Raw genomic sequence first — 15,493 nt, forward strand, 5'->3', positions numbered from 1 at the left:
CGTGGCCAGCACAGCGCCTCAGCACCCATAGGGTGTGGGTTGGCGAGATGTGCGCCACGTCCCACACCCAGACCCAGCAGGCGAAAAGCTTCGTGTGGTCGTGCTCGTGAATCCTGCTATCGAGGCGGTCGACACGACACATCTTCCCCAGCACCTCCTCAGACCCCTCCAACAACCAAAATTGCATCGGCAGGTTCTCGACGATGATGCGCATGTGGAGGGAGAGGTTGAGAAGCGCTGCGTGATCGTCTTCGTGCCAGGGGTTGATGACGAAGCGGACTCCGTCGACCATAACGAAGCCCCTCGCCACGGCATTGTCGCGGAGCGCTGGAAGCTCGAAGTAGACAAAGAAGGGCTCGGGTGGTGGGTCGTGATGCGCAGAAGGTGCGGCAGTACGCGCTGTTGCTCCTCAAAAGCGCACCCCACCAGCAGAGGGCTTGCCGCGCCAGGCCCCTCCGGCGCGGTCAGGGTGACCGCGTGCTGGCGCAGGACGAACACCTGGTGGTCCATGGCCGGGGAAGAGACTACCATGCCGTGGCTGGTGCGAGGGCGGTGGGATGGGTCGGAGTGGGCGAAGCGTGCCTGGCCGGACATGGCCGAGGCGTGGGTGGAGCGGGCAGGGAGCGACTGTCGTGGAGGGGTGGGAAAGCGGAGCCGGTCCCGGACTGGTGCCAGAGCTTGGAGAGGGCCTAGTCTATTCGTAGCAGATCTGCCCAGGTCGCCGTTTCTAGGATTTTGAGGGCATTCCTTCCCAAAGTGGCCGGTGCGCTTGCAAATGATGCAGCGGAGGGGATCTCTACAGTCTTTCCAGCGGTGGAGCGAGCTGAGGCAGCGGAAAGAGAGCCCATGGAAGCGCTTTAAGAAGGCCTCGCGGCTGGGGTTGGAGGCCGGGGCGCAAGCAGCGGAGTGGCACCGGCGCACACTGTTGCCCGATGGGCTAGAGAGGCGGCGCTGGATCTTAGCCTGTTTCTTGGAGCGAACCTCAGTCCACCCACCGTCCGAGCCCGAAGAGGAAAGGGGAGCGGGGGGAGGGGGGGCTGTCGAACCACGATGGATTTGAGCCTCTGCTCCCCAGAGAGGGGGAGCGCGGGTGGATCCGCTGGGTAAAAGGGAGCCGATCTGCAGGAGCCCTCCCCCCAGAGCAGGATTCGCGGTGCAGACGAGGGATCCGGAGTAGCTGCATGGCAGGGAGCGCCACTAGCTGGATCTGGCACCGAGGCCGGCGTCCCCCATCCCGCGCCGTCGCAGGAGAGGCGCCTTGAAAAGCAGTCGGATCCGCGGGACTGCGAGGAGTGAGAGCGGCGACGGCCCATGGGGAGGGAGGGGGGCCACCCACCTGGGGGTGGACAGCGTTGGTGGTGGCCGCCGCGGCCGGAGTGGCGCGTGGCGCGGGTCGCGTGGGGAGGGAGAGCTCAACCTTATGATCTAATTTGGTTGTGGCTTTCAGGAGGATGTTTGTTGTTTTGAGATATGAAGATGGTGATATTAAAGTCGTGCTAGTTGAGTAGTTGTGAATTTGAGAAATACTTGTGTTGAAGTTTGTGATTCCCGTAGCATGCACGTATGGTGAACCATTATGTGATGAAGTCGGAGCATGATTTATTTTTTGATTGTCTTCCTTATGAGTGGCGGTCGGGGATGAGCGATGGTCTTTTCCTACCAATCTATCCCCCTAGGAGGATGCGCGCAATACTTTGCTTTGATAACTTGTGATTTTTGCAATAAGTATATGAGTTCTTTATGACTAATGTTGAGTCTATGGATCATACGCACTCTCACCCTTCCACCTTTGCTAGCCTCTCTAATACCACTCACCTTTCATCGGTATCATAGACCCACCATATAACTTCCTCAAAACAGCCACCATACCTACCTATTATGGCATTTCCATAAACATTCCGAGATATATTGCCATGCAACTTTCCACCGTTCCATTTATTATGACACACTCCATCATTGTCATATTGCTTAGCATGATCCTGTAGTCGACATCGTATATGTGGCAAAGCCACCGTTCATAATTCTTTCATACATGTCACTCATGAGTCATTGCATATCCCGGTACACCGCTGGAGGCATTCATATACAGTCATATTTTGTTCTAAGTATCAAGTTGTAATTGTTGAGTTGTAAGAAAAATATAAGTGTGATGATCATCATTATTAGAGCATTGTCCCAGTGAGCAAAGGATGATGGATACAATGATTCCCCCAAAAATTGGGATGAGACTCCAGACGAAAAAAAGGATAAGAGACCATAAAAGAAAGAGAAAAGGCCCAAATAAAAAAATAATGAGAGAAAAAGAGAGAAGGGATAATGCTACTATCCTTTTACCACACTTGTGCTTCAAAGTAGCACCATGATCTTCATAGTAGAGAGTCTCTCATGTTATCACTTTCATATACTAGTGGGAATTTTTAATTATAGAACATGGCTTGTATATTCCAATGACAGGCTTCCTCAAATTTCCCTAGGTCTTCATGAGCAAGCAAGTTGGATGCACACCCACTTAGTTTCTTTTTGAGCTTACATATACTTATAGCTCTAGTGCATATGTTGCATGGCAATCCCTACTCACTCACATTGATATCTATTGGTGGGCATCTCCATAGCCCGTTGATACGCCTAGTTGATGTGAGACTATCTTCTCCCTTTTTATCTTCTCCACAACCACCACTCTATTACACCTATAGTGCTATGTCCATGGCCCACGCTCATGTATTGCGTGCAAATTGAAAAAGTTTTGAGAATGTCAAAAGTATGAAACAATTGCTTGGCTTGTCATCGGGGTTGTGCATGATATAAATATTTTGTGTGGTGAAGATGGAGCATAGCTAGACTATATGATTTTTTAGGGATAACTTTCTTTAGCCATGTTATTTTGAGAAGACATAATTGCTTAGTTAGTATGCATGAAGTATTATTATTTTTATGTCAATATGAACTTTTGTCTTGAATCTTTCAGATCTGAATATTCATACCACAATTAAGAAGAATTACATTAAAATTATGCCAAGTAGCATTCCGCATCAAAAATTCTATTTTTATCATTGACCTACTCAAGGACGAGAAGGAATTAAGCTTGGGGATGCTTGATACGTCTCCAATGTATCTATAATTTTTGATTGCTCCATGCTATATTATCTACTGTTTTGGACATTATTGGGATTTATTATCCACTTTTATATTATTTTTGGGACTAACCTATTAACCGAAGGCCCAGCCCAGAATTGCTGTTTTTTGCCTGTTTTAGGGTTTCAAAGAAAAGGAATATCAAACGGAGTCCAAACAGAATGAAACCTCCGGGAATGTGATTTTCACATCAAATAAGACCCGGGAGACTTGGACCCTATGTCAAGAAAGGAAACAGGAGGCCACGAGGTAGGGGGGGCCGCCCACCCCAACCAGGCGCGCCCTCCACCCTCGTGGGCCCCCTGTTGCTCCAGCGATGTACTCCTTCCTCCTATATATATCCACGTACCCCCAAACGATCAGATACGGAGCCAAACCCTAATTCCACCGCCGTAACTTTCTTTATCCACGAGATCCCATCTTAGGGCCTATTGCGGAGCTCCGCCGGAGGGGGCATCGATCACGGAGGGCTTCTACATCAACACCATAGCCCCTCCGATGAAGTGTGAGTAGTTTACCTCAGACCTACGGGTCCATAGTTAGTAGCTAGATGGCTTCTTCTCTCTTTTTGGATCTCAATACAATGTTCTCCCCCTCTCTTGTGGAGAACTATTCGATGTAATCTTCTTTTTGCGGTGTGTTTGTTGAGATCGATGAATTGTGGGTTTATGATCAAGTCTATCTATGAATAATATTTGAATATTCTCTGAATTCTTTTATGTATGATTGGTTATCTTTGCAAGTCTCTTCGAATTATCAGTTTGGTTTGGCCTACTAGATTGATCTTTCTTGCAATGGGAGAAGTGCTTAGCTTTGGGTTCAATCTTGCGGTGTCCTTTCCCGGTGACAGTAAGGGCAGCAAGGCACATATTGTATTGTTGCCATCGAGGATAACAAGATGGGGTTTTCTTCATATTGCATGAGTCTATCCCTCTACAACATGTTGTCGGATTTCGGGTTCCGGCAGACCCTTGAGGTTCGAACACTGGGGTGCGCGCGGAGATTTCGCCTTCTACCTACCTGCACCCTTCCGCCTCGCTAAGATCTAAGCTATGGAAAGAACATCACAAGAGACACAGGGTTTATACTGGTTCGGGCCACCGTTGTGGTGTAATACCCTACTCCAGTGTGTGGTGTGGTGGATTGCCTCTTGGGCTGATGATGATGAGCAATACAAGGAAGAACAACCTCGTGAGGGTCTGTTCTTGGTTGGGCGGATGAACTGCTAGGAGGAGTTCAGTCACCCTTCTCTCTCTCTCTCTTCTCGATTCTCTCTCCGATTTCCATCATAGCTAGTTTCTCTCTTGGCTTCTAGATTCTCCCGTCTTGATTCCGATCCTCCTACCCTGGGGGTGGCTAGTCCTATTTATAGGCAAAGGCCCTGGGCCTCTTCCCAAATATTGAGCGGGAAGGGCGCCAACAATTGGCCATTTTGAAGGGGAACACCTGGTACACTTATCCTGACTAAAGTTGGTCCTCGCCTGCCAAAGGCTCTGGTGGTCACGCTGGCTTGGGCTCCACAATGACTTCCTCCCTACCGTTGGACTAGTCTTGGTCTCATTGCACCGAAACGGGTGCCTTTGCTTGATGCTCTCGCCTGCGCTTGCTCCCTTTGTACCAAAGAGGAAAGGAGGACACTGCGCGGGCTGGCGCCCACCTGGCATCCTTGGTCGTCATGGCTTGCATCACGGGCACCTCGTGAGGTACCCCGCCTTGATCTCTCCGCCTCCTCGCGAGCCAGCCTGATGAGGCCATGCCTGAGGAAGCTCTGTGTCGTCTGCCCCGCGAGGCTTGGCCCCTCGCGAGGGTCTTGGGTCTGTGTTGATGAAGATGGGCCGTGCTGTGCCCCCCTTTGAGCCACCCCGCAGGCCGCAGGCAGGCAAGTCTGGGGACCCCCGTTCCCAGAATGCCGACAATAGCCCAGGGGCCCAAGGCGCACCCGGACATGGCCCTACAGGGAGGCGGAAGGGCAAGAGCGAAGTGCCGCGGGCCCTAACAGCCTGCGGCCTTGGGCGCCGCGTGGCGGTTGACTGGACATGGGCGCCTCAGCAACCGCGTGAGTTGATAAAGGAGCGGCATCTGCCTAGGCTTTGCTTTTTTTGCTTTCTCCTGTTGCTGCTCAAATCCCCTTTCTTGCGCCTCTCCTTCCTTCCTCCAAAATTTCCAGATCTACTCCGACCGCGTGACCTAGGAAGCCATGGCGCCTTGTCAGTCCCCGGCAGGAGCTTGGTACTCGTCTGCCCTGGACTCGCCGAATGTGTTGGAGGCGAACCTCGCCCGGTTGCGCCGGATGGCGGCGGCGCGGGGCATCGACGGGGCGAAGGTGTTCAAGGCCGGCTCTGTCACCCCTGAGGGCCAAGGGAGCACCTTCTATCCGTTCTTTGTAAGCGCCATTGCTGCTAGCCTGGGGCCTCCCTTCTCCGAGTTCTTCTTCTCTGTCCTCCGCCATTATAAGCTACAGGCTTTGCATCTCCACCCCAACTCCGTCCTTCTCCTGGCAATCTTCGCCTATTACTGCGAGTCTCACGTAGGGGTGCAGCCCTTAGTGGCCTTGCTGCGCCACTACTTCTACCTCCGGACCTCTCGCGGTCCTGCTTCCGCGTGCGCGAGCATCATCGCGTACGGTGGCGCCATTGCCATTTCGAACCCCGGGAAAAGGATTGAGGGCTTCAGGAGCAAGTGGGTCTTGGCAGATGCTGAGCATATCCACCCTCGGCTGATCTTGCCCACGGAGCAACCCACGAGCTCCAGCGATTGGGGTCGAGAGGAGCTCGCGGACCCCCGCACGAAGCTGGTGTTGGAGAAGATGGACGCGGATCTGAGGCCGGCTAACACGGCGGTGGCGAAGCTGATCGGCGCGTCGCTCCTGAGGGAATTCCTGGAGCACCAGCCGGCTCTGCTTCGGCAGTACTCACTTCCGATGTGGAGGCCCCATCCGAGCCCCGCGGCCTTGGCCGACGAAGATCTGGCTGCGGTCCTCCAATCTCTGGTCGGGGGCGATGTGGCGAGGTTGGAGGGTGCTCCTACGCCCTTGTTCGTCCGCGACGACTGGGAGCTGGTAGTGGAGTCCATGCTTGTCTTCAATGGGGACAGGCCCATGCCCATGGAAACTCTCGGGGAATCGGTGGACGTGTCCTCCGACGACTCCAACAAAGAGGAGGAAGGAGGGGAGCGGGAGAAAGGGCCTGACTCCGAGGCGACTGACGGAGAGTCGAGGGCTCCCCTCCCCCGGTGCAGGACCCGCGCTCTCCGCCTCTTTCCGAGCGATGACGACGAGGATGATGACAAGCAGGGCGGCGGGAGCTTGCCCCCGATCCCGAAGAAGGACAGGACCGGGCTGAACTCCCACGGGTCTGCCCCGGCCCCGAGGCGGACCGCAGACGCGCCTTCCGCTCCCGAGCTTCCCAAGGTTGACCCTTCCAGCCGGCTTTCAGGCTTCAAATTTGGCCGGAGGCTGCCTGAGCTCACTGGCGATGACTCGTAAGCACTTGATTCTTGTCTTTATTTCTTGTTCTGCTACTGACTCTTGACGTCCACATCTCTTGGACAGGCTGGCGCCCGGAGCAAAGAAGCCGAAGGGAGCTCCTGAGTTTCCATCTGTGGCAGCGCCTCTGCCCGCGAAGGAAGGTGACGGCGACGCACGGGCTTCTCCTGCCCGGTCGTCCTCGCGAGGCCTGGCTGAGCCGGCTGGGGCGAGCTCAGCCCCCATGGCCCAAGTGACTCCCGAGGTGCCTTTGCCTACTGCCGCCACTACAGCCGTTGGGGCGCAGCAGGCTCCGCCTCAAGATGATGTGGTCGCGCTGCCACCTTCTCCTCCTACTCCATCGACTGCTGTCTCTCCGACTCCTCCTGCCATTCTGGATCATGCTGCTGCTGAGCTGGACCGGCTGCGGCAGGATCTTCTTGGCGCCGACCCTCGCTTGGTGGCCGAGCGCTTGGAGCTGGCTTCACGATGGATTTGCTCCAACGCTTCGATTCGGGCGGCGTTGGTCCAGGCCTCGACGGCTTGCGATGAGGAGAGGCAGGCCGTCCTTGAGGTAAAGGCTGCTCATGACGCAGCCCTGGGGGAGGTGGTCGACGTTCGTGGTCGCTGCAAGGCGTTGGAGGACGAGCTGCAAGGCCTGCGGGACCAGCCCGCGAAAGAGGCCCGCCTTCGCCAAGAGCAAGAAGAAGGCGGGAAGGCTCGCGAGGCGGCCGTCAAGGAGAGGGAGGTCAAGCTCAGGAGGCGCCGTGACCACCTAGGCGCGCTGGAGCAGGAGTTGGGGGCAGGAAGGTCGAGCTAGACGACAAGGCCCAGGTTCTTGCCAAGGACCGCGTGGCCTTCGCGGAGATGGAGGCGAAGGCTTGCTCCTCGCTGAGGATGCTTTACGACAGCGGCTTGGAGAGCCCGCTGGCTGGCGCCGAGGACGGCCCCGCCAAGCTGCTTCCCTTCCTGGTTCACGCTCTTGAAGATGTCGCCCTTGGCCTTGGCCCCACGGCTGAGGCCGAGGCGCGTGTCCTGTCTTCTGCAGCGCTGACGCGGGTCCTCAGCCACATCTACCTTCGCGATCCCGGTGTCGACCTCGACAGCCTGCTAGAGCCAGTAAGCGGCGAGCATGCCGCTGCCGCTACCGAGGCTGTGAAGGGTCGCGCGGAGGCTCTGCTGTGGAAGTTTCGGGCCTTCAGCACCAAGCCGAAGCAAGGCGCTGCCGACCCCGCTGCTCCATGAGGCGAACCCACTCCGCGCTGCTCCACCGCCTACAAGTGACTCCGTTGTGGCTCCTGTCCTGCCTTTAATTCCTGCACATGTATCATGCCTCGGGGAGGCGTTTAAACTTGGGTTTGGCATTGAGATAACAGTGTGGACTGTAATATTTGCTTTTGAATTCCTTGAAATTTATGCTTTTCCTTCCTACTTGCTTATGTTCTACGCCGGCAGAGCCCGGCCCCGCGCATACCTCAGCCGCCGTTAGCCCCGACCGGAAACCGGGACGGGACCAAGGAGTGAGGGGCTACGTGACAAGTTAGGCTCCTGAGTCGCGATGCTCAGGAGTCCCCCTTGGCGCACGAACAGCAAGTAGGGAGTTGTGATGTGGGTGGATCTACCGTTCTACGTCTGCAGAGCCCGGCCGCGCGCATACCTCAACCGCCATTAGCCTTTCAGAACTAAGGAGTGAGGGGCTACTTGACCAGTTAGGCTCCTGAGTCACGATGCTCAGGAGTACCCCTTGACGCTCAAACGGCCTTCATACCTTGGCTCCGCTCGGGGAGAGACGCGCGACGAACCAGGCCTGGGGGGGCCTGGCTGGGTGGCGTGCGTCTGGGCGGGACCCAGGCGCAGCCCCCGTGCCCAGCCCCCTCGTGAGGCACTCCCGAGGGGAGGCGTTACAATGAGGCTAGACACCGAGCTCTGGGCTCCCTGAGGTTGATGCGGCCCGGGGCCGCCCTCAGTTGTTTATCACCAGCGTAGAGCATAGCGCTTCCATATGTGTACGGGCATAGCCGCTCCTCGGCAGTGTCGTCAGCCAGCGCGGAGCATGGTGCTTCCACTGGTACGTGGGAGGGGGCTCCCCTCCGGGAGGAGCCCCCGAGGCGTGTACATCCCTGCCCTGACACGTGGCTGGCACGGTAGGGCCTGGCGAGGTGTATCTGGGCACCCCGTGAGCCAGCGCGGCACTCACGGGGCCCTACCTCTAGGCGGGTTGCGCCTGGCACTGGGCCTTATCTTGTGATGTGTCCCTGCAAATTTGGTTAGATGGCGGCACTCTACGTCCTCGGGTACCGGCCCTCGAGCTGGTCTCAGCCGTCGCTGGTATGCCAGGTCGCGATGCCGTTGACAAGGCCATAGGGTGAGGGCTAGAGAGCCAGTAAGAGCCCTGAGTCGCGATGCTCAGGTACCCCCCCTTTAATGTGCAAGTGGTCGGCATGGAGAAGAAGAGGTGCCGTGGATAGGCATCAAATAATCAAGCATGGTGGGTCGAACGCATAGCCGGAAATAAACGCAAAAGGGATACATGCCGCTGGGTCTGGCCCGAGCGACTTGGGGATGATGCAGCTCGTGGGGCGCCCCCAACAAAGCAAGCTAACAACATGAAACAAAAGGGATACATGCTGTAGGGACGGACCCACGCGGCCTGGGAATAATGCAGCCCTGGGGGGCGCTCCCAGCTGGAAATGAAACTTGAAAGATGTCACCTGATGATGTTGAGGACGAAGGAGTGTTGGTGTAGCAGACTCGGTGGTCTACGGAAGCCGATCCTCACGAGCCCCCAGGCCCAGGGGCCTCGGGAGGCTCCGGAGGCGCTGGTGGCTCCTCGCGGACCATCTCCATCTCCGCCAGGGCCGCGGAACGCCTGGCCTCTTGAGCCTCCATGATACCCCTCATGAGGCGCTGGTATGTGGCAGCCACGTTCGGCAAGCCGTAAGGCATGCGAACGTAGCTGTGGGGTGGACCTTCGTAGTGCCCCACTCGCGAGGGCCAGAGGCGCTCCAGAGAGGCGACTCGATTGAGCCCTAGTATGTCGATGCAAACGCGCAGCCCACCATCCTCGCCTGGATGGGGAGCCACTGTTGGTAGGCGGCGGCCGCCTTTCATGACTCTTGACTCATGTAGCTCCTGAATGGCCTTGCTGACGAACTCCTGAGGGTCTGGCTCTCATTGCCTTACTCCTTCTTGAGGGAAACGTGCTTCGAAACACGCCTCCATGTGGTGCCCAAGCGCCTCCCTCGTGAGCTTAGCCAGGTCGGTGGCCCTCCAGGGGAGAGCCCCCGAGCCCTGCCTGAGGAGGGCACCTGGCGCGCTTTCCTATGCGATGGAAGGAGGTTCCCCCTGGGCAGGCGCGGGCCCTGAGGGGCCTGCCTCCTGAGGGGCCGGGCTGGATGATGTCTTCTTCTTCTTGGGCGTGGTCTCGGGAAGCCTCCTGCTTCCGTGATCCGGGTCTTCCAGTGACGCGGCCTGAAAGGCTCGTTCCAGGGAACACACCGCGTCCTTCTCTTCACAGGGCACCGTGATGACTCCGCCACTTCCTGGCATCTTGAGGACGTTGTAGCCATGGTGAGTTACGGCCATGAACTTGGCCAGCGCTGGGTACCCAAGGATGGCGTTGTACGGCAGGCGAATGTGAGCGACGTCGAAGTCGATGAGCTCGGTGCGGTAGTTGTCACGTGCCCCAAAGGTGACAGGGAGGCGGACCTTCCCAATCGGGACCGTGGAGCCGTCGGTGACTCCGGAGAAAGGCTTGGTTGGCTGAAGCTGGTTGTAGGGCACTTGGAGATTGTTGAATGTTTCCACGGACAGGACGTTGAGCCTTACCCCGCCATCGATGAGGGTCCTGGTGACCACCACATTGTTGATGATTGGGGAACAAAGCATCAGGAGGACTCCGGCTATAGCCGCACACTTGAGCTGATCTGCTGAGCTGAACGTGATGGCGCACGCCGACCACCTGAGAGGGCGTGTTGCTTCGAGCTTGGGGAGGACTGCATTCACTTTGCAGGCGAACTGCTTGAAGATGCGTTGAGAGGCTGGGGCTTGAGCCCCGCCCAGGATGCAGGCGATCACGCGCGGCTCCTGGAAGCCCCCAGCCCCCTCGTCCTGATGGCGGTCCTCGTTTCTCCTTGGCAGCGGCGGCAGCGGAGGGAGGCCTGCGTTCCCTTGCGGGCGATCCTCGCGAGGCTGATCCCTCGAGTCTCCCTCGCGAGGCAGGTCTTCCCAGCAATCCTCGCGAGGTCGATCGTGCCACCCTTGGCACGGGCAGCGGTCTTCCCAGCGCCCTGCGTTCCTTCCTCCTCCTCGACCGTAGCCCCGGTCACCGTGGTCGGGGCGACGGCCGATCCTTCCTTCTCGCACGGCTTGGAGCTCTTGACATTCGTTGGTGTTGTGGGTGTGGAGGTCGTGGTACACACAGTACCGACTACCCTTGGAAGATTCGGGCTGATCTCTGCCCCGCTTGGTGTCTGGTTCTGCCGCAAGCACGGCAGCCCCCTTGCGCTTCGCATCCTTGGCCTTGGGCTTCTTCTCTTCTGGGTCTGTGGTAGGCAGCTCGTGGAGGGAGAGACGCCCTTCCTCAGACCTGGCGCACTTGGTTGCCAAGTTGAACAGCTCCAAGGAAGTGCACAGGTCTTCATGCATCGCCAGCTCCTCCTTCATCTTGACATCGCGCACGCCGTCGGAGAAGGCTAAGATGATGGCTTCCTCGGTCACCTTGGGAATCTTGAGGCGTGCGTTATTGAAGCGCTGGATGTACTTCTGCAGGGTCTCTCCGGGTTGTTGCTTGATGCGGCGCATGTCGCTCACGGCGGGTGGCCGGTCGCGAGTACCTTGGAAGTTGGGGATGAAGCGGGTGCGCATCTCGTCCCAGGAGGAGATCGTGCCTGGAGCCAGGTTCAGGAGCCAGGTGCGGGCCCCGTCCTTGAGCGCCAAGGGAAACCAGTTCGCCATGACCTTCTCGTCTCCATTGGCAGCTTCGATGCCAAGCTCATAGAGCTGGAGGAACTCCGCAGGGTCGGCCGTGCCGTCGTAACGAGGAGGCAGGTCTGGCTTGAACTTGCCGGGCCACGCGATGTTGCGTAGCTCGGTGGTGAAGGCACAGCAGCTTGATGTGGCCATGGGAGGCCTTGGGTGACGGAGAGCTTGGTCTTGCATGTCCCCACGCGCTGCAGCTGGGAGCAGCGTGGGGTCTTGACGCGCGGGAGCAGGAGCATGGTCGTGACGTGCTGGAGCAGGGAGCGCCCAGGCAGCTTCTTGCGGGCGAGGGACTTCTTGGCAGCTCTGCTCTTGCCGTGCTGGCACCTGACGGAGCAGGTTCCGCCCAGGGGCCACGCGCCTTTGAGCCATGGCGCCTTCTTGAGGAGGAGGCGGCTGGGGCGCTGCCGGAGCTTCATCGCCCGCGCGGGGCGGGGTGCGGTGCAGCGGAACGGACGGCGCAGGAGAGCCCCCTGCGGCGCGGACAAGCTCGGCGACGCGGTCGAGCCATTCTTCGTAGACGTCGTCGACAAGACGATAGCGCAAGAGCTTGTTTGCTGCGATGAGCGCAGCTCGAGCCTCCATGGGTGCGCGGAGTGCGCGGGACGAAGAACCAGCTAGGGTGAGCGAGGGAGTAGCGGTGCGGCCGTCTTGCCGCATGGATGGATGATGAGACGACGCTTGCTGCTCATCCACCGCCGGGCCGGTGGCGGCGTTGATGGCAGGTGACGGGGAACGGCGAGGACGACCGCCGACACGAGCCGTCTGGGCGAGGCGGGAAGCGAGAGCAGCCTGGCGCTCGGCGCGGGCCCGACGAGCGTCAGACATGGACGCGATGGTCGGAGGAGAACGGGGTGGTGGAAGACGAATTCCGGCGCACCCCTACCTGGCGCGCCAAATGTCGGATTTCGGGTTCCGGCAGACCCTTGAGGTTCGAACACTGACGTGCGCGCGGAGATTTCGCCTTCTACCTACCTGCACCCTTCCGCCTCGCTAAGATCTAAGCTATGGAAAGAACAACACAAGAGACACAGGGTTTATACTGGTTCGGGCCACCGTTGTGGTGTAATACCCTACTCTAGTGTGTGGTGTGGTGGATTGCCTCTGGGGCTGATGATGATGAGCAATACAAGGAAGAACAGCGTCGCGAGGCTCTGTTCTTGGCTGGGGGGATGAACTGCTAGGAGGAGTTCAGTCACCCTTCTCTCTCTCTCTCTCTTCTCGATTCTCTCTCCGATTTCCATCATAGTTAGTTTCTCTCTTGGATTCTAGATTCTCCCTTCTTGATTCCGATCCTCCTACCCTGGGGGTGGCTAGTCCTATTTATAGGCAAAGGCCTTGAGCCTCTTCCCAAATATTGAGTGGGAAGGGCGCCAACAATTGGCCATTTTGAAGGGGAACACCTGGTACACTTATCCTGACTAAAGTTGGTCCTCGCATGCCAAAGGCTCTGGTGGTGACGCTGGCTTGGGCTCCACAATGACTTCCTCCCTGCCGTTGGACTAGTCTTGGTCTCGTTGCACCGAAACGGGAGCCTTTGCTTGATGCTCTCGCCTGCGCTTGCTCCCTTTGCACCAAAGAGGAAAGGAGGACACTGCGCGGGCTGGCGCCCGCCTGGCACCCTTGGTCATCATGGCTTTCGTCACGGGCACCTCGTGAGGTACCCCGCCTTGATCTCTCCGCCTCCTCGCGATCCAGCCTGATGAGGCCGTGCCTGAGGAAGCTCCGTGTCGTCCGCCCCGCGAGGCTTGGCCCCTCGCGAGGGTCTTGGGTCTGTGTTGATGAAGATGGGCCGTGCTGGCCCCCCCCTTTGAGCCACGCCGCAGGCCGCAGGCAGGCAAGTCTGGGGACCCCTGTTCCCAGAACACCGACACATGTCATCTTGCTTAAGGCATGACTCTATTTTTAACTTAATACTCTAGATGCATGTTGGATAGCGGTCGATGAGTGGAGTAATAGTAGTAGATGCAGGCAGGAGTCGATCTACTTGTCCCGGACGTTATGCCTATACACATGATCATACCTAGATATTCTCATAACTATGCTCAATTCTATCAATTGCTCAATAGTAATTTGTTCACCCACCGTAGAATACTTATGCTCTCGAGAGAAGCCACTAGTGAAACCTATGGCCCCCGGGTCTATCTTTATCATATTGATCTCCTACAACTTAGTTATTTCCTATTTTATTTACTTTGCCTTTATTTTACTTTGCCTCTTTATCATAAAAATACCAAAAATATTATCTTTATCATATCTATCAGATCTCACTCTCGTAAGTGGCCTTATAGGGATTGACAACCCCTATTTGCGTTGGTTGCGAGGATTTATTTGTTTTGTGTGCAGGTACGAGGGACTCACGCGTAGCCTCCTACTGGATTGATACCTTGGTTCTCAAAAACTAAGGGAAATACTTACGCTACTTTGCTGCATCATCCCTTCCTCTTTGGGGAAAACCAACACAATGCTCAAGAGGTAGCACCCCTGTCTCCTGTTACCATCAACCTTAGACGCACAGTTCGGGACCCCCTACCCGAGATCCCCCGGTTTTGACACCGACATTGGTGCTTTCATTGAGAGTTCCTCTGTGCTGTCATCGCGAAGGTTGATGGCTCGACTTATCGTCAAGGAAAATATTACCTCCAGAGGAGCTCTGGCCTCGGGCCAAACCCTCCGGTTGGGCGATTTTACCATGATCGCCCGCTCGGCCTCTGAGCCAGCGAGGATGACCTCTCGAGTCATTGAAAAATGCATCTGCGTTGATTCTGAATATGCCAAACGGATCAATCCGACGGAGTTATTGTCTTTGAATGAACTCCTAGATCGCATTACCGCCTTGGGAGTCGCTACAGACTACAATCGGATTGGGCTTAAAACCGACCAGAGAGAGATTAATTCTCCACCGATCACCCACCAGATAGCGGTAGTCGAGGAGCAAGATAACCCTTCCTCTACATTGAGAACCAATTATGTTCAAATCTCCGACCTCGAGAAGCCAAATACCAACCGGCAGAAGGATACGCCTTGCCCTCCGAACTTAGAGTCGGACGGTAGGCTTCAAAAATCAGAAGACACTCCGGAGTCCAGACTGTTCAGTCTAGAAAAACCTCAGACTCCGGATCATTGATTGGGTCAGGGTTCAGATCCAATTCCACCCACCCACCCAGACATAAGTGCTCTCACGAGCACAAGACAACAGTCTCAAGAAACGGTCCACCACTTATGGGCTAGATTTCTCCTTGTCAAGGACAAGGTCAAGGATTGCTGCGATGAGGACGCGATATCAGCGTTCCGCAATAACTGCATGAACGAACGACTCCTCAACGCCATTAATCGCCGCCGCATACTACACTTCGCTGACTTGGCAACTATTGCACAGAAGTACAACACAATGGAGAGCGCCTAGAGAAACCACACAGTTTGGGAGCTATCGGCCCCAACTCAACCACTGGCCCCGGCGAAAAGGGTACGCCCCCGTAACGCACCAAGACCAATAGCCAAGAAATACAAACTCATTACGCGGCACAGAACCGTTCTGGAGGGATGGCTTGATGGCCCCTGCAAAATACATACCACACCGGATACTATACCAACCCACAGCCTTAGAGCATGTTGGATACTCCGGCAGGTAGCCAAAAACGGCGAGGACGTCCTCACCAAGCAACACCCTCCAGAAGATGATGAACCTAGAGTTCTGACAGTCTTTGAGACATTCACTTCAAACAATAGGCACAAAAGGGCACTCCACGAACTCGCCGAAGTCTGCCAGATCGCAACAATAAACCCCTGGGACGACACAGCGATAACCTTTAACGCTGGCGATGAACCAAAACACAGGACAGTCCGAGCACCTGCCGCCTTGGTCCTCAGCCCAATTGTCGATGGCTTTTGGCTCACCAAGGTTCTGATGGACGGCAG

This window comes from Triticum dicoccoides, chromosome 3A (genome assembly GCF_002162155.2).
Source record: "Triticum dicoccoides isolate Atlit2015 ecotype Zavitan chromosome 3A, WEW_v2.0, whole genome shotgun sequence".
NCBI classification, from domain to species: Eukaryota; Viridiplantae; Streptophyta; class Magnoliopsida; order Poales; family Poaceae; genus Triticum; species Triticum dicoccoides.